This window comes from Pogoniulus pusillus, chromosome 7 (assembly GCF_015220805.1).
Source record: "Pogoniulus pusillus isolate bPogPus1 chromosome 7, bPogPus1.pri, whole genome shotgun sequence".
Classification (NCBI taxonomy): domain Eukaryota; kingdom Metazoa; phylum Chordata; class Aves; order Piciformes; family Lybiidae; genus Pogoniulus; species Pogoniulus pusillus.
In genome coordinates this window covers 11,733,271-11,759,013 of record NC_087270.1, presented here as the reverse complement: position 1 = coordinate 11,759,013, position 25,743 = coordinate 11,733,271, and the positions used below count along the sequence as shown (strand labels likewise).

Here is a 25,743-nt window from a genome sequence, read left to right as displayed (position 1 = left end):
GGAAGAGAATAGGTGGAAGAAGCCCAAAAGTCACAATTGATAGGAAGAAGGTGAGCAAAGAAAACCTCTTTCTTCCCATGTGAGGACAGGAAGCATCAGGTAAAAGGTGCAGGTTGCAGGCTCAAGATGTGAAAGGCAAGGGCTCTGCCAACAGCACGCAGATAAACTCTGACACTCCCTGCTGCAGGACCCTTCAAGTGCCAAGAGATTCAGAGCTCTCAGATGGTGAATTGTGAAGGGTTGGTAACCACAAGTGGCTCAGTCCAACTGCTGGTGTTCTCTGGCTGCTCCCGAGGTGCTCGAGAGTGCCCGTGACATCTGTTGAGGGCTGATGCGGGATGTGGTGTATGTGGCTGGGTGGGGGAAGCTGAAGGGCTGGTGGGCACCCATCTTTAGCAGCCTTGTGGGGGGACACAGACACCTGGTGAGAGATTAGCTGATAGCCAGGGTTTGGACAGCTCTGATGAGGTATGCCAGGTCATTTTATCTGGCATCTTGCTCACTGGAATGAGGAAATGATTGCTGTTGCATGGGTTGCAGGTAGAAAAGGAGAATTTAAATGGACTTAAAATATATCAAGACCTGCCACGTGTCATGTATCAAAGAAAATCTATTGAGTTTTGTGTCTGAGCTGTGAGGTGAGGTGAAACACAGAAGCCATAGATTTCGAGATGTTTCTAAAATACCTGTTGAGTTGCCAGGATGTGTCACATCTCTGAAACACTTTACTGAGGATTGGCTGTCTGTGTGGGCTTGGAACAGATTTTTTTCCATTTTCCATGACAATTTCAATATTATTCTGAGTGTTTCCCATGAGTTGCCACTGGTGGTGAATTGCAGCTGGCATGGTAGGGGACCACAAGGAAATGCAAACTCCACTTTTTTTTAGCAGCAGAGGCTAGCTTTGACACATTAAGCTCTATCTAGGTCGCCTGGAGCTTTTGCAGGATAATTGAGTTAGTCCAGCTAGCTGCAGTTTCTAGACTGTGTGTGTATGGCAGTGTAAATATATATAAACAAAATAGTTTTGTATATGCATGCACACACACACAGATGTATATCTATGCATGCTACTGTACCTGTCACAGAATTCACCACTGCTTTCCATCTATTTCTGTGTCAGCTGTCTTCTCCCCAGCTATTATCCAGTCAAAGAAATGTATGAGTTCAGGTGGATTATATGCTATTTCCTTAAGTTTCAAATAAGGAAATTAGTTCTGAGTAGGATTTGCCACTGTTGAGCTAGCCTCGACTATGGATAAGTATGCTTCTTTGCCTGTGTCTTTTTTCTGACTTCTATTTGCTCTCTGTGCTGGAAGATTGGTAAAGTACACTTGGATTGCTGTCAGTAAATGGTGCTACTTACTCTTCCTTTATAGAGAAAGGAAGTGCTCACTCCAGAAGTGCTAACTAGTTTCAGCGTAGACAAAGGCACGGCAGATGATGAGACTAGGTTATTTATCAGAGTTTAGATGACATCAAGCAAAGAATGTGCTTGTCCTAACCACTAACAAAAGCCTCCAACAATAACAGAAAACCCCCAACTCCCTCAGCAAGTCTCATGGGAATCAGAAGGTACTGACTCCTCTTACTAATTTGCTGAAGGGGTGCCCAGCCATGTGCCATTGGAGGGGTTGCTTCTGAAGGAGAGAGAACAATTACTACATTGTTTTGATTCCTTGGGTTGCTGGGTTTGATTTTGGCACTAGCCTCTTCCTTCCCCTGTTCATATTTTAAGTAGCAATCTCCACAAAACATGCCCCAGCTGTGCTTTTCAAAGGCAGTTTGCTTCTGTTAAAGCCCATATTAGTCAATACTTCAGGGAAATGTGATAGAAATAAGTAAGTTACTTTGCAGCAGCTGAGGTCTCATACCTAAAGCCTAGAATTTATAAAATACACCTGCATTTATCTGTGGAGTTCATTCTGAGAAACCGTTTTCCCACTGGTACCCTACAGAACGCAAGCATGTCCAGAGAGCAGCCCCCATTTCTAGCAGACATCTGCACTGTCCCCAGCTAGACAGAACAGCGTTCAGTTCCCTGTCCTGTCTGGAGGGGCTCAGCCTCCCATCTTCCAGTTTACCAGGAACTGGTCTGGGTGTCTTATTTTCCTCTCTTGGGGAAACTTCTTTGGTGTTTTGCCTTCTGAAAACAAAAAAATCTTAGTAGAGCAAAAGAGAGAAAAGGAGGTGCTAAAGCTTGTTGGGGGCTCCTGTCTGTGTCAGTGCTGCACTAGTGAATGCTTAGTGCCCCCTATGAGTGTTCACCTCAACAGCAGAAGATGCTAGTTGTTTGAATCTAGTCAGCCGTGGCAAATAAGGGTAATCTGAAGTGTGCTGTAGTATTTTTAGCTTTCACAAAAAATAGATGTTTTAAAACTTGGAATACCACGATAACAAAACAGTCTTTAATGTGTACAGAAACATTTTAAGGAACTGTAGAAACAAGAACTATTTTCCCATTTTATTTCGTGATAGCAACAAATTAAGAAACCAAAATGTGGCTAACTTGGCCACAGTTAGGGAGTCTGTGAGGAACAAAAGGTTTTTCACTCTCGAAAAACCGACATAAAATATGGGAGAGTAATTTAAGCAAAAGTTTTCTGAGGTAATGAGTTCAGTCAAACGAGTCCCCTAATTTGCTCCTTTATTTTTATTAAATTTCAAAATCCATATTGAAGCAGATCAAGCAAGGAAGGCCTTTGCCATTTTACACTCTGAGAATACTGGACAAGCTGTCTGTCATCTGGACTTTGTCTGACGAGCTATCAGTGAAAGCTAGCTTTGCTCAGAGAGCTGGAGTAAGAGTTGTATGACGTGTGAGTCGTATTAAGGCCTCTGTGGAGAACGAGAGTGTACACCTTGAAGACAGCACATAATTGATTTTATCTTGGAAATGTATGCTGCTGCTCTTCTTTGTGTGAGACAAGTGGATCCAACAGGCAAAATACTGCACTTAAGAGACAAAAGACAAACTGTTGTGCTTTGATTGCCTCCCTGTCATTATGGTACAATCTGAATTATTCGTCCTCATTTTCTCCTACTGGAACTTTAGTTCAGTTTCCTCATTTTCTCCCACTGTACTTAAGGGATTTTTTTAGGTGTAGTGGCAGCTGTCGTAGCTTGAAAAAGCCATCTCAAAGTATCCGCGTTGTGCTGACCTGGGTAGGCAGGCAGCGGTAAAGCCGTGGGAATTTGCTGCACCTCTGAATAGTAATTACACTAATCACGATGGTCTTCAGAAGAAAATAGCCAAAAAATGGTAGCAAGGGTGTGAAATGCCTGGTGAGGAGATGTGCACAGCAAGAGCAGCAATGGATACAGCAGCTTGACTCTTCAGGATGCTCCCTGGTTTTCCAGCCCCAGCTCTCCCTTTCTGTGTCAGGAATGGCCTAGCTCTCTTTGTTATCTCAGCAGAAGGCAGAAGCTCTCCATGACAGCTGTGAGCCTGCCTTGGATGATGGAAATCATCCAAGCTTTTCCAGGTTGTCTTTTCTGGGTAATTTTCCTTCTCAAGAATTATGGAGAAAATATCTGAGGTGCCTTCTGAACTATTAGTTGGAATCCTGAGGAGTTAGAGAATTTCAGAGACTTGTAACAGTGCTAACACAGTTCAGATGTTTAGAAGAGGGTAGAAAGTTGGATCTAGAAACCCACCCTTGCGTGAGTAGAACATTCAGTTAAGAAGAGCCAACAGAAAGTACCAAATGTCACCAAATGTAGATGGTTCCAGTCAGTATGGTTTGATGGCAGGGAAGGCTTGTCAAATAAAGCTGTTATCTTTCTTTGACAGGGCTATAGATTAGTTGATGGAAACAACTATGTGGACACAGAAGCAATTTCAGTTATTTGGCTTGGTGTCACAGGATGTCTTGATTAAAACCTGGAGCTGTGTTAGAAGGAATGAACAACTCTCATTTACAAATTTGGTGGTGTCTTTTCCTAGAGAGGATCTGCAGAGACTAGTTATGAACAGAAAGTAGCCCAGGACTTTGGACACTGGTCTGCATGAAAAGCGTGGCTGATGAAGCATCAGAAAGGTACAGAGGTGCTATGAAATGATGTACATTCTTCTCTGCATAGTTGCTCTTCCACATTTTGTTTTATTAATCTAAATGCAATAATGTATAGAGAGTGAAGAATGAAGGTATATGAAGGAGGAGTTATCAAGCAGAAGGTGTGATGCAGCTTTGTCCTTAATGGACAGGGTCTCTATCAGAATGCTGTGGTCTGCTGGTGGCATTTCCCAGCAGACATGGAGGTGCTGGATAGGGATTCCAGTGGGGCCATCTGCAGCAGAAGAGGCTCTGTGAGGAGCATGCCAGCAAAGTCTATTCATGTGGAAGGGAGGTGGAGAGGTCCCCAGATTGCCGAACACCAGTTTTTGAGCAGAGTGAAGGACTCACAGTATCACAGAAAGGTTTTGGTTGGAAAGGACCTTTAAGGTCATCAAGTCCAATCATTACCTAACTCTGCCATGCCTTGTGCTAACCCTTGTCCCTTAGCACCATATCTTTGTGCCTTTAAATACCTCCAAGGATGGGGATTCAATTGCCTCATGTTAACTGAAGAATTTTCTTCTAATATCCAATCTAAACCTTGCCCGGTGCAACTTGAGGCCCTTTACTTTTGTTCTATCACTTGTACCTATGGAGAAGAGACCAAGACCCACCTTGCTCCAACCTCCTTTTAGGGAGTTGTAGGGACCAAGAAGGTCTCTCCTTGGCCTCCTTTCCCTCAGGCTGAACAACTCCACTGCTTCTCTTAAGACCTGTTCTCCAGACCCTTCACCAGCTTCTTTGCCTTCTGGATGCGCTCTAGGGTCCAACAGGAACATGCTTTTGTGCTTTGGAGGCAAAGGCATAGCAAGAACCTGTGGCTGGAAGTTAAGTTAAATTTATGTGAGCGTTGATGTGGGAGCTAGGGATTTAGCCACAGCTCTCCATATAGAGCTTGCACTGTGAATATTAGCCCATGTGGAACTGGATGGTGCCGTAGGATGAAGCAGATAATAAGGATGAGGTTAACCACTGCTGCTCTTCAGTCCCAACCTCACAGTGCCTCAGTTTTATGGTGATGAGAGAGTTTTCTTTCTGAATGTGCGTGTTGCATCTCTAAGCATGTGTCCAAGAGGTGTGTTTTGCCTCTGGGGTGAGGTGTGTGCTGATTCTCAGTAACGGCATTACTACTCCAGCTCTCAGCCTAGGGAGAATTTTAAAGCAATGGTGAACCTCACTGCATCTCCTGATAGCATAATACGAAGTCCAATCCAAACCCCTTTGAAACCACTGCAAGTTGATTGCTGCTTCAAAGGATGCAGAGGGGCTCGGAAGATGAAAAATGCTAAAGTTTACTGGAAGAAAAAAAAAGGGGAAGGGAGAGATGTGTATGATTGCCTGCATTTGAGATGCAGCCTCCTGAAAGCATAGTGTGAAAACTGGTGTGATGGTTTGGGCTCTTACCCGCCCCCCCACACTTTGTATTTGCCCCAGCTAACTCAGACAGACCCTGGGAATATAGATGAAGCAATTTATTTACAGCTAGCAGAATTTACAAGCAGCTATTTACAATATATACAGTTATATACAATTATATACAGAAATATACAAAGGATAAACAATACAAAAGCACAACTCCCCTCCCAGAAACCTGAGTCCCCAGGAGGGGCTCTCAAACCACCCCAACACCTTCCCCCGGCCCTCTCAACCTTACCCCAGTTCTCAGGAAGAAGAGAGGTGCAGCCAAGAGGTTAGGGAGCAAGGTTAGTGGGAGCAAGGTTAATGAGATGTGACCAGGTCTGAAGGCAAAGGCAGAAGAAGGAGACAAAATGGAGAAAGTTTACCTCTTCTTCCCAGAGTTCTCAGCGAGACTGTGAGAGAAGTTGACATCAATTGTTTTCATTTCACTGCCCGTTATCTAGTTCTTTTACCAAAACATTCCAGCTTGCTTCAAACTAGCACAACTGGTAACATGCTTTCAGATGTAAATCTTCCGATGAGTCCCTCTGGAAGAAAAGTGTAGCTGGTAGTGAAGGCTGGCAGTGGAATTTGAAAGAAACTCACATTTGTGTGCATGTGTAGGCTAAATAAATGTGTGTAAATACATCTGTAAATAGGAACATTTAAAAATCCTGCATGCCTTTCCTCACATAAGACAAAGGAAGCAAAATGCAGAACTGGCTGGCAGGTGACTCTAGTGTTTAAACCAGGAGAAATAAGCCATTTGTTTTCAAAGTTCAGGAGGGACGAGAAGTGTGTACTTAAAAAGCAGAGTTCATCTAACTCCAGTGAAGTGATTTTTATTTCTTCTGAGCTGCAGAATGCACTGCTGTGGATCCTGTGCAGTCAGCCTTCGCAGGCAGTGGAGAGAGCAGGCTTTCAAAGGTGGCTCATCTGTCTGCCATAGAAACCCATCTGGATCACTCTCTTAGGGTACCTGCTTCTTTCTGTTGCCTAGGGAGAGCGTGAAGATGAATTGTATGAATCCCATACTACTACATACTGCACCTGTATGGTTGTCGTGGTTTGGCTTTTTGCTGCTCCCAGCCTCTTTGGCAGCTCTCTGTGACTATTCAAGCTCCCTGCTGTTGGCTGCTACCCACAGCCCCAGTTCATCCTCACGTTCACCGTAGCTACAAGGAGAGTTTGCCCATCGCCAACCTTGGCCAAGATCTGGTTGTATGCTCTTAGGTTTTCCTTGGGGCACAGTCACTTGGCCATAAGCAATCTGTTAGCTGTGTGTCAGATGATCTAAATGTATAATCATCATCAGTGGAGTGGGTGAGGGCTACATCCTGGCTGTTCTCAGAGATCAGGTGCACCCTACTGGTGCTGTATGATTGCCACCTTTTATTTCTGTAACCATAGTCACAGATCTGTTGAAGGCAAACATCTTCAGGTAAGGACTCTGCTTAGGGAGGCTTCAGTGGTTGTTTGAGAGGCTGCATAGTATGAAGAGATGTGAACATCAGGGGTGAAAGAAGGAGGGGGTGCTAGTGAGCACTAGGCAGCTTTTTGTTGTGTGTCATGCAGTCTGAAATGCATGCATTTATATTCTTGCATAAAACACTGCCAATTTTTGCATTTGATTGTCTTTCTGAATCCACATTTTTCAGTGAGGGAAGAAAGAAATTGATTAGGTAGAGATACACAGCTACAAGCTCATGATCGTAAGGGCAGAGCAGTTCCCTGGAGTCTGCCGGGGTTTCAGAGCATTAGTGGGAGGAGGACTCCAGAGCTTGCTGCACCAGGCAGTGCTGCTAGACAGATGTTGCTGTTGCAGTGACACCCACTGCTGTCCTGGCCTTTTCTCACAACCATCCTTCTAGTACTGCGAAGATCTTGACTTCAGGGACTTCCTGACTTCTGTCCAAACCCTCAGATGCCCTGGCCTGACCTTTGGCAGCACTCAAGGACTTGTGACGATACTGGAGCCAAGGCTGAGGGCTCTCTGGAAGGGTGAGATTTGTGATGCAGAGCCTCTATAGCTGTGCTGAGACTCTGTTCTCCCAATAGCTTGCATCCAATTTCTTCCTTCATACTTTCCCCCCATGCTGCCTATCCTGGACTGCGGTTTCAGTTATGGACAGTCTCCCAGCAAAGGCATTAATGCATCAGTCAGACTTTATCTGTGGCAGAATACATGAGAGAAACACATACAATCCACCCCACATAGATCAGTATCTCCTTTCCTTGAAACAAAACAAATGATCCAAGGTTGCAATAAAAAGCATATAAAAGGGTACAAGCTTGCAAAGTGTTCATGAGATGAAGTACAGATGTTTGAGTTCCCATAGGTAGGTCCCCAAACTGTTGTATTTAATGTCTACCATGAGATCAGTGTGTTAGTTTACAGACACCTGGGCAGAAGGAGGTAGGTGGACCAACATTACACAGTATCACCTGAACATATTAAATGGTATGAATAGTGAGGGTACAGAATATGCAGGATGTATTGTTCAAAACCTATATACCAAAGCAGAATAATGAAGATTGATTTAACTTTTCTTTAGTACATGTTTTGTATCAATATTATAAATGGTTTGTTTCAGTACAAGACTTGCATTGAAATGTTCTGGATGTTAAAAGCAGCCCTTCAAAATACACAGGGCTGTTTAGTCAGTACACTGAGAGTGTGCTGCATGGTGAGTTGCTCTTTGCCATTCTTTGTAGCAACTTTTCTCCACCTAACATACATCTGTCAGAGCTCTCCATTTTCTCTGCATGGCAGAAGACAAATGTCATACAGAACATACAGGGCTTTTAGCCATTGATTCTTCTGCCACCCCATGTGTTTCCCCCAGTGTGTTTATTTAAAGATCTCTTCCTTTCTACTTGCATGCTTTTCTAGAAAAATACTTCCTATTTCTGTTTTTGAGTAAATCTTATACTTGCAGTTAATTAAGAAATGGTGTCAGCAGAGGTAGAAAGCTGTCACCAGAGAATGGTCTCCTGCAGTGAGGGCCATAGTTAGTGTGGAGGCATTTATTAAAAATATATGTAAAAGCAAAATGGAAATGCTTTAATGTGAGGCATGTGTCCTGTGGCTACTTATTTTCAGTGACCCCAGTGTCTGCTGCGCTGAGGATTAGTGATGCTGGCACCTCCCTTCCCCTATTTTCTGTCCATTACTATGGCATTTTCAAAAGCCATGTTGCACTTGCAGCTCCTGAATGAATCTGAGCATTTCAGTCACCCCCTCACGCACTGCACCAAAATCTGAGCCGCTCTCCATCTGGAGTAAGGAGTGAAATATCTTTCCTAGCTGGCTGACAGCTGTGAAATAGGTCCCTCTATCTTTGCGGTTCAGCCTGTAGTCTGCCCTGGAGTTTGGATACCCACCCCAATTACAGAGACCTCAGACATCACAGAAGTGGCAAGTCAGTGGTGGCTGCTATAGAAAGCCCTAATGCAGATGGATCGTTCTGCTCCTTTCAGTCCACTTTCTTGGGCTTGCTTGCTCTGGTTTGACCTTCGTTTTCAATCAGTGTGTGGCTTTTATTTGTTCCCCTTCCCAGAGCTGAAGGAGCTTCCTTAGCAGGATCAAACTAGAGATCCCACTGTTGTAATATCCTGTCTCTACGAGGTCCTTCAAAAGAAACTGAAGCTTCCATTTGGTGGATTTGTAATTAAGTACGCCTTTGTAGGAGAGTTCTCTCAAACTGCTAACAACTCTATGTAATTTTAGACAAAGAGAACATAAACTGTATGTAAAGAAGATATGAATTTTATATAAAGATGATGTGAACTTGTAGGCCAGTGCTGCATGTTTTTTCTATTTTGCAATGAGCAAGCTACAAAGTACTTCATCAGATAAATAAGTTGCCTGGAAAGGTGGTGGAGGCCCCTTTTCTGGAGGTGTCCAGGGTCAAACTTGATATGGCCCTGAGCAACCTGATCTAGTGTAAGATGTCCTGGCTCACAGCATGGGGGTTGGACAAGATCATCTTAGCATGTCCTTTCCAACCCCGTGCATTGTGTGATTATTGTAACTTTGTTTTCTGCCTTTGTAAGTCAGTAAGTGAAGTCCCATCATATTAGCTCTGTTTCTTCAGTCCTCTTTAACCTCCGGAGATCAGATATCATCCTCCCTTGCCATTTTTGTTTCGAGGGAACTAAGCTGCCTGAGCAGCATTAATAAGTGCAGTTGCTTTAGCTTATATCTACATAATTTTGCTATGAGCAGAGTTTCAGAAAATGATCCTTCTTGCTAGGAAAGGTAGTTGGTGCCAAACATGTGCTACATACCCCTCCTTCTGCTGTCTGCTTGATACCAGGTAAGATAAAAGATTGGAAGGAGCCCAACTGAGAACCTAATCAGAAAACTCACCAAGAAGCCAGAATTCACCCCTGTTGCCTCCACCTGTCTTCAGATGTTTCCTCTGCTGCTTTAACTCTCCTTGTTCCTTCCCATAGTCATCCTCCGTAGGCTGCACATTACACCTAGATTTAACTCTTTGTAGCCAGCTGAGTACTTCTATTTTGGCTTTCTTTTGTGCTTGCCTTGTGTCCTTCTCCCAGGTATTTTTGTGTCTGGTATGCAGCATAACTGTACCCTGGTGTGCAGTGTAACTGTACCCTTGTTTCAGTCGATTTTTACCCTTGTGTTCCACTTGCTGAACTCCATCTGTGCTCCCTTATTCCCTGTGGATGTGCCGCTGAAGCACCACCCTGATATCCTATTTCTTACTCTTCCCTCTTCATGCTCCCTACTGCAGCTGGTAGCATTATGTGATACAAATAAAATAACTGATTGACTGATTAGCTCTTTTCTCTCTTTGTGAAGCAGTTACATAAACTGATTCTGTTCGCACTCAATTTATGCATAAGCCTTTGCTGAGTAGTTGAGATACATATTTTGTAGTCTGTGTACTTCACAAACTGCTTACTTTGATTATTAGCTTTTCAGTGTGTGATTAGTCATCGAAATCACAGGGTATCAGTATTGCCAACTTTAAACATTACAAAATCATGAGTCAGCCTCAGAAAATCATAGGATTGTTTTAAAATTATGTGGGTTTTTTCCTATTAAAAGTGCTTCTCAATTTGCTTTTCACTTGGCTTGTAAACCTTTAGGCTTCATTTGCTTCACATTTTCAAGCTTTTCTTTGCAAGAAATGTAGATTAGAACACCTTTTAGTAAAGGAAATTGTGTTTGTTTTGAAGTCTCCTGATTTAATGATCTGGAGCCTCAAGAAGAAATTAGGGAAAGTAAAATAAAAACATAAGAGTTGGCAGTGCTGTGGGAAGCTCTAATGGGGATGGATCATTCTGCTCTATTCACTCCAGTTTCTAGGACTTGCTCGCTTTGATTTGACCTCTGTTTTCAAACAGTCTGGGGTGTTTTTCCCCTTTCCAGGGATAGGGGAGCTTCTTTACAAGATCAGACTAGAAAAAGATTGCTTGCTGTTATCTTACTGAACGACTGAAAACTTTGCCATGGAAAATGAGGAATACCAAGAGAAAGTGTGAACAAGGATAGATGTTTTCCATATTTATTGACATTAAAACAATAAAGCCTTCACAGAGAAAATGTGTTAGGCTCCAATTTTGTAATTATGTCCCTAAAATCCCCAAACCAACCAAACAAAAAGGCTCAGTAAATCAAGGCTCAGAAATGTGTGCCACTCTGGGAAGAACCCACCATCAAGCTTTCGTACCAAGACAGCGTGTGAAGGCAAGCTTTGCAGTGATGGGCTGCCATCTTCGAACAGTTACATCACTCAAGCATCTTTCTGCTTTTATGTACACAAGGACATCTCCAAGATCAGGCACAGCCAACCTGTGAGTACCTGCCATGACAGCTCACATCACACTCTCACCCAGCCTCTTTTCAGTGATGATGTGGGGTTCAACTGCGTACCAGACATCCAGGTAGCACATGTGGCCCTCGAAGAATTGACCTTCATTTCCACTCGGTCTGGCTGTCTGATTCATGGTCCAGCTCAGTTTGAGGGCACCAGACAGAGGGCTTTGCTATGCGAAGCCACCTTTTTCCTTTCTCATGCTTCCCAACACTGCAAGCTGCTGGTGCTGCTTCCATCACCAGCGCTCCACCTGAGTAATAGTGGAGGAGCACAAAAGTCTGCTCTGAGTGAGCCCTTTAATGTGATGGTGAGACAGCTGCCAGTTCTGATCTCTTAACCCTTTGGCCTTGTGCATTAGGATTTGCAAGGGTCTCTCTCGAGGAGAAAGTACGTGTGTGCCAAGTCACTGTTACAGCAGCTAATCTAAGTAATGGAAATTTGCAGGGAAGGGAAGGAAATGTTTAACTTAATCTTGCATCCTGTATAAGCACTAACACGTGGACCTTCATTAAAGGCAAACAACCCGAAGTGAACAGTTCAAATGCTGTGGAAGACTTCATCTTCCTCATTGCTCACTACCCTGCACCAGGTCCTGTCGTTCACACAATTATCTTCCTTCTCAAATTTCCCTAATCTCAAGCCATTGTTTGCTTTCAAAAGTATTTTTTCTTCTTATTGTCAATTAACCTTTCCTTAGAAGGTAGACTGCAGAAGAATTTCAAGGACTCATTGTCACCTTTGAAATCTCTAACTGCTGTACTTCTTTCCATCTACCCAGGAAATGAAGGAAAGGTAGTATTTGAGTCAGACCTCTTGTTTCATCCCTCTAAGGCTTGTTTTTCCTTTTTTTCCCCCTACATATTTTGTTTATACACAGGAATTGTGAGCAGATCCTCAGATATTCTGAAGATATCGAAGCACAGTGTGCCCAGTCAGTGGAAAACCCCAAAGCAGTCTATCCAAGTTAAAAACAAGCCTTCACAATACTTGTATCTAAAAGTTGTGGTACAGACAGACCAATCTAAGTCATATTGTGGCAGATATGAAGAAACATGACAGTAGATATTTTGAACCATTTGGCATACCTGCGTCAAAGATAACTGAATTTTGAGGTTTTCAGGGGGCATAATGGAAAATTCTGAAGGTTTGTTCCTAGCCCTAATGATATCCAGCAGAGTCTTCAGCACTTCTGAATATCCTCTCTCTGTTCTCCAGCAGATCTTTTCTCTCCACCCCATTGACTTTTTCTCAGCAGAGACATCAGTAGTCCCTGGAGGTAATTCTAGCTGCAACTCACCTCCTGATACTTTCCGTTTAACCCCTGGTAGTGCAAGGTTTGTCTGTACTTGATGATAACCTTTCAGAACACTTATATACCCTTCTATTTCTAGCATTTGTGTTAGACTAAGTGGTGGTCATCCCATGCTTGTCACTATCAAAACTTACATCTTAACATTTCCAGAGTGTTCCTGAGCTGCAGCTAGCTCAGTTCTCGGTAGTGGTGTTTAGAGGGCAGCAGGCGATACATTCACGCCTTTGCCCCCTTTCCTGTCATTGACTGGAAGACATCAGCTCTTAAGCAGAAATGAAAGCCAGCACCAAGGCTTGGGGCTGTATGCGGGTGGCAAAGATACCACTTTCTTGAGATTGTGGTCTCCAGCCTTGCCCACGCTCTTAGGGGTGTCCTCGGATCTTGCTTTGTTGCTTGATTGTAGAGTCATAGAATCGTAGAGTCACAGGACGGTCTGGGTTGGAAGAGACCTGTAAAAGGCTGTCTAGTCCAGTGCTCCCTGCAGTGATCAGGGACATCTTTAACTGGATCAGGTTGCTCAGAATCTTGTCCCAGCTGACTGTTTCCAGGGATGCTGGTCATAGTCTGCAGCCACTGCCTGTTTTACAGTTCTTTGTGGGCAGACTCCTGCTGCATTTTCACTCACCTCTAAGGCAGTCCTGAGGGCTTTGGTGGAGTGCAGTGCCTCCCAGCACACCTTGCCCAGTCGTTGCTCGGTGTGCAAGTCAGGGACTTTCTGCGCTGCAGCATGTCTCCTCACCATGTCGTGAAGAGAAGGAGTGGCTTGGCTGCCACTGTGCTCCCCCAAAGCTATCCTCGGGGTGGTGGCTAGACTCTGTTGGAGTCCCATTTATTGCTATCAAAGCAGCACTGCTTCTGAGCTAGCTTTGAATGAGACTCAGCAATTTGCACAACAGACACCTCCAAAGTGGTTTCTTTCCCTTTCTCTCAACTTGGTTTTTTACTTTGCATCACACTTAATTCTCTTGTGACTCTGCCAAGACCAAAGTTCTCCTCCAGCCAGGCTCCTTGACTGCATTTTCAAATGCTGTTGTCCAGTAGCTTCCTATGCACCCCATTCATTTCTTCTCAGGTGTTTTTTATCTTAGCAGCTTTTCCACATGACTTGCATGAGTAATTTATTCAGCTGAGCAGCAGCCACTGTCACAAACAAGTCACCCAAGGATCTGTTTCTAGCCCATATGCTGGAACGGAAGGGCTAAAGATGCTACATTTATGAGAACATAAGGTCAGTGCTGAAAGTGTCAGTGCTGAAAGCATCAGCACGGATTCCTGTAATTTCTCTTTGCAATCAGTGTGAGCTGTGTGCCCATAGGGACTGAAAGGGATGCTAAAAGGAAGTATAACCATAAGAGCTTCTTTGGGTGCGTCGTAACTGGAGGGGTTTGGAACATTTCCCAGTCCCTTCAGCTGAATACTCAGGTCAGACTGTCACTGTTTGTTGGGCAGAAAAGCAAACACATAAGTAGAGAGCAAGCCACCATGTTTCTCTGCTGTCCCATCTGGAGCATGGGATCAGGACTCCTGTCATAGCTTCGGAGCATTTTCAAGAGAAAAAGAAGAGCATAGCAAAGGCGAAGTCTGCTCTGTGGCAACTCTGCCTGATGCACCTTAGTGCAGCTGCCAGCAGTGCTTTCAGATCAGACTGAACTACAAAGAACTGATCAAGTACTTTAAAGAACTGTTGCTCGTTTGCTCCTCTGGACAATTGTCTGACTAAGAAGAGATTTCTGAATGTGAAACAGCATGGTGAGAAATGCCACTGACATTGTGCTCTCTGCACATCTGCCAGAGATGCTGCCTGCCCCTCTGCAAACCTCTGTGCTAAGAGGAACCAGGATCAGGTCAGAGATCATCTCTGCCTCTTTCCCAGCACCCTGGGAAGATCTGGAAGCCTCTCAGTGGCCGAGCAGTTGCAACACTGCTGTAAAGGTGCCCAGGACTATCTAGAAATTTCTGCTCCACTGCAGACAGTAGGGCAGACTTTCCCTAGGGCTCCAGGCTGCCTATTTGTAAGTGGGGCAAAGCCATTTTGTGGCTAAGCTGCTCTAGTTTTCTAATTCTCCTAACTGAATGAATTGCCCATAAGCATCCTTGTGAAGCTTTTCCCAACCAAATCAGAAGCCAAATCTAACCAATTTGTGTATAGTTGTGGGTGGGGCTTTCTGGAAATAAAATTAACTACATATTTTATAATTCCTGCTTTGTTAATTGCCACAACTTGATCAGTAGCCCTTTGCTGTACCCGCTCAAGCAGATCCCTGCCCTTGAACCAGGGAGATACGGTGGTCCTGCTGACATAAAATGAGGTGGTTCTCCTCGGTCTCACTTCCCCATCACCCCTGACTGTGTGGTCCTGGCCTGTCATGGAGGCCAGATCTTGCTCAGTAAACCAGGAGAAATTGCTGTATTTATGTTTCCCTTTTTTTTCTGACCTTCTGTCAATTGGGTCAACTAGATGGGATCAGCACTGGGCTGGATAAACAGCCAAATGAATGTAAGAGAAGGTGTTTGGGCAGTAGGTGGGAGGAGGTCTCTTCTGATATCAGCAGCGTTAGCTCGTCTCTTTTAGTCACCTCTTGCTACTCTGAGCTGCAAGCAGGGGCAGCTCAGCAGCTGCTACTTCATGGTCTGACAGCTGAGCTACCTTCAGTGCAGATATAGCTTGTGTGACAAAGGACAGTGTAGACAGCAAGAAGCAGGATAGCAAGGACCCTTCCCAAGGCAGGCCATCCCCAAGGCTGCATATGACCCCAGTTCACAGGGATGAACAGTTCTTTTATCGACCTTCTGAACACAGCATTCACAATAAACCCAGATGCTATTTTGGATGAAACCAGCTATGGAAGGATAATTCTGGGGAAGGAGAATGAGCAGGTGAAAATAGTGGAGTTGTAATGAAATTGATAGACTTAATCATAGTATTTGCTGCTGTGAAAACTATAATGCTGTCTAATCAGGTGAAAAGTGTAGGAAGACTAAGGAGTTACTGTTTTGTCTATTTACAGTGCTATTTTTAGGGTTTGTTGGATAAGGTATCCAGGATACCGTGTAGGATGTAAAGGTGTGTATGGATATATAAGCTAATCACACACTTGGGAAAGCCACAAACTGGTAATGCCTTCCTGAAGTGTAAGAAAGCATGACAAATGTTGGCATTTTAGGCTGTGCACTCACATTTTCTGTCCGAATCTTGTTTACCTTGTCACTCCTCCTTGAAAAAGACTCCACTGGTCTGTTTTAGCCTCCTTCACCATCGTAAATCCAGAATTTTCAGTGTAAACTGGAAGAACAAAAGGGTACTATTCCTAGCTGTTGCTGTGAGAAATATCATCAGTAATGTACTCATGGTGTGAAAGACTACTGGGTTAGTTTGAACCATGTCCAGATTAGTTCTTATGCTCTAGCTGGTTTTGGCACTGGCTGTTTTGCATCACTTGGTAGAGAAAACTTTGACCATTGAATTATTTGAATTTTGGGGACTTTTTTTCTTCTTTGCACTTGTGGTACTGGACAAAGCAGCAAGGAGGAAAATGTTATCCCACAGGAATGCTGCTGCCTGTGTTTTCCATTCTGCATATCCTATGCTGTTGCAACACTTTACAGAGTAGGTCCAAGTTCTCATCTCATTGCATTAGTGAGCATCAAAAACAAAGCAAATATAGACAGCATTACTTTAAAAATGACAAATAAGCCAACACAACCTCTCTGTTTCCTTCTCAAATGCTTTCCAAGAAAATGTGTATACCCTAATTGCTAGCTGTGTGGGCTAAAAGTTATAAACATAGGTATGGCAACACACACACATAAAGGAAAACATGCCTCTTTTCTTTATAACCTTAGCAAAGCCCATCCTCTTTTTTGCTCTTGGTCACTTCTGGAGTTGCAAAGCGTCCTCAGGAGCTGCTTTTGCCTTGCTCTGGGTTATTCTCATCCTTTTCTCCAAGTGGTGCCTGACAGATGAATACTACCCTTAGACACTAAGACATAAAGATATTAACCAAATCTTTCAGGACTTTAATTTGCTTACATAAGCAATACTGAAAGACTGATCATCCTTCTTAATACTGCTGTGTATATACATATACACATGACAGTAATAGTTAGAAATCAGCAATTGGTTCTCCTCATTTGCTTCTGCAAAGACATGTTGAAATTTGTTGAGAATTCAGAGTGGCACTACTCAGAGCCCTGTTTATGGATTCCATAAGCCAGTCAGTAGACAATTAGTCATAATCTTCTGGTGTTCAGTCTGGAATTTGTTTTCCTCAGCAAGAAGCCCAAAAGGGTCAAATATGTAACAAACCATGCTCAGGGCCACCACAAAGCAGGCTGGTACCTAAAGTGTGATTCAAGGACCTTCAAATGTGTAAACTCTGTGGGCACTGATGGTGGCATCAGTGGTGCTCAGTGACAGGACACAAACTTGAACATAGAAAGTTCCATCCAAACATGAGGAGGAACTTCTTTGCATTGAGGGTAGTAGAGCTTTGGGCCAGGCTCCCCAGAGTGACTGATACCTCCCTCTCTGGAATCATTTGAAATCTGCCTGGACACTGGTCTGTGCAACCTGCTTAAGCTGATCCTGCTCTGGCTTGGACTAAGTGGTCTCTAGAAGTTTCTTCAACCCCTACCATTCTGTGATCTCTGAAACGACAGGAAATGGGGACAGTTGTTTATGTTTTGCATTACATACACATGTGTGAGATTTAGCAGCTGAAGTACTCATACACGTTGGTTTTGAAGTTGTGACCCAAACACATGTGTGATAAAGATTCACTAATTGAAGTGTTTATTAATTTAGTAATAGATTTCCTAGGCCTGCAGTCTATGCTGCAAACTAAAAAAAATGCTGAAGCAGGCACTTTGAAGTTGAGTATGTGATCAGATGTGGGCATACTGCTGAACTGGGGCTTGAGTCAGTGACTTGTGACTGGATGTTACTCACGACGAGGTACTGAGACACAGTGAGCATCTGTGTGCTAAGGTGCAAACACACATGTTTCCTGGGATATGTATTGTGTCAGTCTGAAGCTCATTAATACTGTTCTTGGTTCCTCAGAGGAGTTGTGGATGCCACCTCTCTGGAAGCATCCAAGGGAAGGCTGAAGGGAGCTTTGAATAACCTGCTCTAGTGGAAGGTGCTCATGGCAGGGGTCGTGGAACTAAATGATCTTTAAGGTATTTTCCAGCCCAAACCATGCTGTGCTTCTGTTCCTCCAGTTCAATGTCAGTTTTCATGAGTTTTACTCTGTATTGACATTGTTGTGCAAATACCTTAAAACAAGGCATTATTATTACTCAGTTTCACCTCTGATGCCTGTTCAATCTGTAACCCTATTTAGACTTTTAGTTTTCCATGTTTTTAAATGTCTAATTTCCAGAACAATCACCACATGTCTGTTTCCCATTTCCAGTTGTTGGGATCTGTTGTTAGGAGGGTTGACAAGTGCAGAATATGTGTCAGTGGGGAATCCAGCACTGTAGAGTGGACCAGCATCCATGCTGTTTGCTTGGTGATGAGAACCAGCCCGTGTCATATCCATGAATCTGCATGGGGGGAATGTCTTCATTTGTTTGTATACATGATTACAGGTGCGGTCTTTGAACATATTTTCATCAGTAACACAACACAGAAAAAAATAGGTGTTGCCTTGTGTGGAAGAATTTCTTACCAGTCGAGGACATAAAGTCATAAACATGGGTAACTGGCGCTGAGAACGTCCTTGGTTCCCAGCGAGGCTAGGAAATCGAGATGTAAACAACTGAGCACCCCACACACAGCTGCAGTGGGCAGAGACTAGATAACCAAGGGGGCTGGAGTGGGTGGTCTGGGAGGCTGACCCTTAGAATGTTGTGATAAGTTAACCTATGTGCACATTACATGTAACCTTTCAATTATCACCTGTAACCAGTCTTAAGCTGAGCACGCCTCTTGCTAGAACGCATATAAGTCACTGTATTACGGAAATAAAGTGGATTTGACCATCTAACCATATTGGTGAACAAAGAGTCATCTTCCCATAGCGCTGCACCGAACATGTTCTCCAACAGCCTTGTATGATCATGTGCATAGTTTTGGTGTTCCTAATAGAGGTGAAAAATACATGGACAGAAAATTGGAAGCTACCTTTGAAAAGTAGGGAAAATACACCTAGCTGCCACAAAAATCAGCATGATGTTTAAAGGCTCATCCTTGCCTGACGCCGAGTCAAAGGCAAGTCCCCACAGGCGTTGTAGAAGTAATTTATTTAGCATTTGTTTCTTTACACATTTCCATTGATAGAGGTTTCCACTTTATGTCATGTAACAAAGTTTCTGTTTAGCTCATAGATCACAGTGTCTCCTGCTGCTTTGTAATGAGATGGTTCAACGAAATGAGTTGCTGTTGCTTCCATGAGGCAGTATAAAATAATCACAGGAAAATGAAAAACTATTTTAAAATGGCAAGACTCCACAGTGATAGTTTGAAACACCCAAAGACTCCTAGAATTTGGTTGTGTACTATTTTCCCTGCTACCTCTGTTGATTGCAACAAACACACACCTTTTTGTGACGCTTTGAGTGCTGCAGACAGCAAATTAGCTGCAGTTACCTCATGTCTTTTTTCTATGTTGAAATAACAACACCAGATCTCAGGCAGTCTGAAGCTCAGCAGGCTGTTGCACTATTTGCACAGAGTATTTGTGTAAATAAAGAGACCCTTTATAGACTTGCAGAAGCATCAACCTCCTTTCACAACTCCAGTTGCTTCAGTTACTCCACACAAGACCTGTTCCCTAAGCCCTTCACCACCTTCCTTGCCCTTCTCTGGGTTTGCTCCAGGTCCTCACTTACTTTAGAAAAGGACATTTTCTTGCACTTCAAAATCTTGGCTGTTACCAAAATGTTTTTGGTAGCTTTGTACATAGCTTTTTGGCCAGAGTAAGTAGGCTGAGTATCAAGTGGCAGAGCCAGTGTTAACAGACTTGGGAGAGGCTCAAGCAATGTATGTGCTAATTCTAGATTCTGGTTTGAAAAGGCAGATTTAGTCCTTGGAAAACACATGGCCAGAAGAGGGTCACTGTAAGGGCCATTCTCCTCCAAGCTCTGCTCACCATCCCATACCTGCCTCTGTCTGCTGCTTGTTTGAGGGGTGGCTTACAGACCATGAACCAAACTCTCTGTGGCACTGTCCCGCCTGCTGCCTTGTGCATCTCCGTTAGCACTGTTGAAACGATAACATTTCTCAAGGGCCTCCAAAACCAGCATCTCAGACACAGACCAGTCCTGCAGGCTCTGCAGGAATGACTGCAGCAGTCACAAAGTTTGCCCAAAGAGAAGAGCACCAAGACAGCACAAACCCAAGGCTACTGCCCTTTACTCAGTACATGCTCACAAGGCAAGAGCAGAAGCCCAGCTCATTTGAAAAGTCTGCGCTTAAGGTGCACTTAATGCGAGCGTCCCTTTGCCCCACACCCAGACTGATGTTCACCAGCAATGAGGTAACACCAATGCTGATGTGTCTGAAGATGAGATGACCCATGAGAAGAGTTAAAGCACTGAAGCAGGAACTTATGCCAGTGGAGATGGCTTCTCAACTTGTCAGGTGCTCATTCTTCAGTATTTTCATTAGACCAGGCTTGAAAAGTGGGCTGATCCTATAGTTAAGCATAGTGTGACCTAAGTGTTTGCTCTCAGGAGATGAAAGCAACATGAAAGGAAGAATTAAAAACAAACAAGCTGAAAACAATTAAAAATAGCCAGAACAGCAAGAAAAGAATTCCATCTAAAACTACATTTATTTTCACTTGTAGTTTAGAAAATACAAATGTAAAAGCTCTGATATTCCACATAATACATTTACCAGCAGAAAAATGGTCCTCTGTCCTTCCACCACTTCTCCTGCTTATTTCTCTGCCGGCAAATGAGGGCTCTTAGAAGCATCACAAAAGAACAGTGAAAGATTTGTCTGAGTCAGAAAACTAATTAATTCTGTGTACTTGCACTGCTCCTTGCAAGCCTCATAAAAGCCCCAAACTGTATAGAGCTGCAGAAAAGGGTAATTGTTTCCTTTTTGGGGAGTGCTGTTGTGGGATGTAGTTGGCACAGCTCCAGATATCCTCAATTAATTCAAGTGTCCACCTTTGGTCTGTCTTGTTCATGGAAGAGTAACCCACTTTGCTACTCTAACACTGGAGACATTTCTCTGTGAAAGTAATCCTGGGTTGTACAAAATACTTAAATGAGTGTTATCAAAGAGACAGGAGCTTTTTTGTTTAACGTGCCCTCTCCCTGCTACATGACAGAGCTCTTTTTAATCTGAGCAGCATGTCACTAATTGTGCAAGACCAGGAAAGTCTTCATCTGAGAAGATGGGAGTTATCTCACGATGGCTGATCATAGCAGTCTTTTGAAAAGAAGAGGGTAGAGTTAGAGTGGACGTTAGGAAGAAGTCAATTGTAGTAAGGGTGCTGGGATGCTGGAACAGGTTGACCAGTGAGGTAGTGGAGGTCCCATATCTGGAAATATTCCAGGTCAGTTTTGATGGAGCTTTGAGCAACCCAATCTATTTGGGAATGTCGCTGCTTACTGCAGAGGAGTCGGACTAGATGACCTCTATAGGTCCTGTCCAGCCCAGTGCATTCTGTGATTCTGTGAGCTCTATTTGACTTGCACCTGAATCTCCCATGTTGTAGGTGATTTGTGCCTCTGTTGCCTCTTTCTCTAGCGGTGAGATAGTCTTAAACTGAGCCCAGGAAATGACAGTGCTGTCTCAAAGAGCTTATCAGGTCACTGATGACTACTGGCTTTGTAACACTCTTGGGGATTCCTAGGCTGGCCTTAGCTCCTTCCACAGCACTACAGAAGCATCCACTGCAGAGAAATGGACACTTCTGTGCATGCTTTACATCTGTCTTTTCACCATTACAGGTACCAAATATGGCTTTTCTATGCATGCATCTTTGGGTTAAGTAGGAGGACATACATACATTACATACAACCATTAACAGTGCTTAATCAAAGATTAGAGCAATTTATTTAAGCTACATAGTTTTAACAGTGTGGGATTATTGTCTCACAGATTAAACCTCCCCTGCTGCACTTCCCATTTTGTATCCTCAGAAAGGGCTGCACAAATTATTCACTGTCCTTCCTCAAAAATCCTTGCCAGAAGCATAACCATTTAAGTGGAACTGAAAAAAAAGAGATAACCTGCTTACTGAGAGCTAGCTCTGTTTTATCACACCTTCAGCAGAATCTCCCCAGATGACTTGGGCTTGCACTAAGCTATCATATTGTTCAATATTGAATGAAACATGGGTAATAAAGATGAATTTCTGTCTTAAAGAGAAAGCTATTACTTCCATAAGAATGCCTGCTCGTTTGGGAAGGACGTGTGGGTGGCTGTTTTGTGTTCTGAAATCTATAACCCGCTGTGCTATTGAACATTGCCAAGGGCATGAATGAGGCACAGGCATCCTCTTCTCTGTATGGAAGATTTGTGTAACCTAAAACTATGAAATCAGTATTCCTAAAAATATGCCCTCCTTCTCTGTTTTTCTGCTGTCATTTGCAGTTTTCCATCAGGAGTGAAATGTCCCAGTTCTGTACGTGCATGCATGCAAGGTGTTGCTACCTCAGTTTGTGAGTTGGGCCAAAAGGTGACAAAATGGACTTGACCTACATGGAACAATGCAGCAGCTGTTGGGAAAATTGCACCTGGTTCCCAGTTTTCAGGGCACCTGGCCAGGGGAAATGGCTACTTGCAGGCATCTGATTCATCTCTGCTATTGTCCCATTGAGGCTAGGGAAGTTTGACAACTTCTCCAAAGTGACAAACATATAAAACCTACCTTTGAAGTACAATACCAGATAGTTTCAACACATACACTCTGGTCCTAATACAGTAGAGACTTCAATTTGCCACACTTACCTGGGTGACTTCTATTTCTTAGATAGTAATAACCTTGAAATTGGATACAGCAAGTAACTTCTGAAAGCAACCATGTGTCAGTTAAACTGCTAATACATTATAAAGCGCTAGATGACTTCCTTGCTAGTTCAAGTCCTGATTCACCACTTTCAGTACATGAGTTATCCTTTGATTCACAATGGAAAAGATCTGTGGTGACACCAGGACCTTAGAATCATTTCTGGGTGGAAGAGACCTTTCCAAGACCGATCATTAATGCAGGTACAAAGCTACGATGTTTCCTGCTTTGTTTTTGTTGTGGTAGCTTTTATACTTAAAACATCCTCTCTCACCATACTCATAGTTTTCAAACTGAATTTCTTTGCATATCTTTGACTCGTACACAGCAGAATGAAGAAGGCCATTGGGAGAATTTTTTGCCAACTCCTAGTACAAAGCCATGAGCTTTAATTTTTAATGAAGATTAGTTTCTTTCTAACGAAGATGCAGACAAGAACTATTACTCTTTTCCCACATGTTTAATGGATATGCTTCTACAGTGCAAATACAGCTATCAAAATCTTTAGGATCCTTGTGCTTCATATGATAATCTCAAGTACAATTCCAGAGCAGCAAGGAGAAACAACACCCAGGATTCCCTGGATTTACCTTGCATCTACTGTTATTATCATCTGCATAATCTGTGCTTTTCTATCATGTCATTCATTCACATTGTGCATTAAAAAAGCTTCTTGCACAAGGCACAATGAAAACACATTCCACAACCCTCTCTCAGACTAATTCCTGAGGGACCAAGCCATGGCTGGCCTTGTTCAGTAGTGTGTGGACAAGATGGCAACAAGGAGACATCTCACTGCTTTATGAAAGCCTTTCAGGCACCAGAGGCATTGTGCAGGTTGGTGCCGCCAGGTCCAGCCCTCTCCCCCATGGCCAAACATCTCCACTTCTCCAGCAGTGGTTTTATGCTCACTGAAGGCTGTTCCTGAGTCAGGAGGATTTTTTTCCTCTGTGTAGGTCTGCACATTTTATTGCAGCTCCAGCCAGCTCTGTGTGGTGGAGATTCAGCTTTGAACCCCGTGGAAAGAGCATCTTGGCATGTAGAGTCATAGAATCATTAAGGTTGAAAAAGGCCTCTAGGATCATCAAGTTCAGCTGTCAACCCATCATCACCGTGCTGTCATGGTAGGCCTGAATAGGCCAAAGTAGGCATGAAGAGGTACTGGCTTGCCCAGCCATGTTTGTCTGCTCTCCCTCTCTCTGTTTTGCAGGGAAGCAAGTACAGAAAAGGACAAAGAACCTGGAGCCACTGAGTCTAAGGATTCTGGCTTGCCCGGACTTGTTTTGCTCCTGTTTTCATCCTGTGGTAGATAGGGTACACATACATGGCCTGTGCCTGCCTCATGCAAGGGCTCTGCTTTTCCTGAATTTGGGCAAAGCAAGCCTATGGCTTCACCAATCTGGCCAAGCTCAGCTAACTGCCATTCTGATTGGCTACTCTGTGTCCAAGGGCCCAGTAGTCTCAGGCTGTATTGGTGAAAGAGCTGAGCAGGTAACACGATGTACTGTGCCCCTGTATTCGTGCCTGCTGCTGCCATTGCTCTCTGCCTCTGGCAGTGGTTCTGCCATTGCCTTCTGCAGCATTCTGCTAAGCTATGAGCTAGCTCCGCCAAACTGCCTGGAACTGCCTGCCTCGAGTTTGGCAGGAGCAGGCTCTAAACGCCTCCACACCACAGGCTTGCGTAGCCAGCCTGACCTTGTGCTGAGGCTGCACATCGCAGTGCATCCTGCCTGCACCTGAAACTCTCCTGCCAAGGCAGGAAGTCCTGGAGGTGCACAGATCACCCAGAGGAGCAAGGGTAAGGTCAGAGACCGTCTGCCTCCTGTCCCCAGCACGGTGTGAAGCCTGGGAAGAATCAGAAGCCTCAGTCAAAGATTTTTCATAAGCAGCTCCTTTCATAAAAATCACTCTTCGTGGTTTACTCCTGAAGTAATTAAGCAACTGCAGCTCTAGGGTCACTACATTGCAACTTCTGAGGGAATAGCTGGTTTTAGCTTACATCTAAATCTGCTATGCTTCAGTAAGGCTTTTTAAAAATGTATACTGTAATTTCATTTTTGACTCTATTAATATATTTAATCTATTAAAGTTGTGGAATAATTTAGACTGGAGGAGAATTCTACAGGGCATCAAGTCCAACCCTCTGTACAGTGTGGGTCTACTTTCAAAATCTGAGCAGGTTTCTCAGGGTCTTGCCCATCTGAGTTTTGAAAATCTTCAAGGATGGAGATGCTTCCGAAAATATAAAAATATCTGGGAGGTTTTGTTTTATTTTGCATCCAGGCAGAATTTCCTTTGATCCAACTTTAAACTGCTGCTTTGAGTCCCTTCACTCTGTGTCTGTGGAGGACAGTACGATGACTCCTGGCTTCTCCATAATGCTTTCAGTGCAATTCTTTACCCTTTTCTTCTCTTTCATAGATCTCCCTGCCTCCTGCCCTGAGTAGATGGCCATCAACATAGAGAGTCATCACCTCTGTCCCTTTTGGATGCATTCCACCCAGCCCTATTGACTTTCTGTATCTACTTAGTTTAATTCTTTCATCCTCCTCAGGAATGTAGCACAAAGGCTCAGTGAACCACTACAATTGCTGTTGGACATGCAGAACCTGGGGTTGAGGACAGAAGTAAATTGCTAAGACAGCTGGTCTGGTCAGCAGAAGTGTTGGTCCCAGCAGAAAGGAATATCCAGCTTCTTTTTGGTGACCTGTGAACCAGGCTCAGTAACCTCCCAGGCCCTGGAAATCACTAGGTCCAGTACTGTGGAGGCTTTTTCAGTCCCACCCCTCGAGGGTGTTCTCTGGCCTTCTCTCCTTCAGCACAAGGTGAGGCTTCAGCTCTGGCACTCAGCATCTGTGAAGAACTGTGACCAACCTCTGGAGTATCAGCCTCAGCTATTTCTGTGCCTTAATTCACATGATCCACACCAGAGATAAGATATCTTAGGTCTAGGTGTTGCTGTTAGGTGCTGCTGTTGCTCATGGTGGTAACAGGGAGAAGAAACGTTCGTGATTTCTGGTTTTCATCAAAATCTGTTTCTCAGGTCCACTTGCAAGACAAGTAAATTTGCTTCTGTTATTTGCATTGTGCACAGTGCAGTGACTGTACATCTGATGAGCTGGTTAGAGGTACCTGACCTGAAAGGAATTTGC

At 43.8% G+C, this 25,743-nt stretch overlaps 1 protein-coding gene across 1 annotated transcript in view; it reads left to right on the top strand.

The window, feature by feature from the left end:
• DLGAP2 (DLG associated protein 2) overlaps positions 1-25,743 on the top strand; it is a 465,415-nt gene that overhangs the window by 42,006 nt on the left and 397,666 nt on the right. The window lies entirely within an intron of this gene.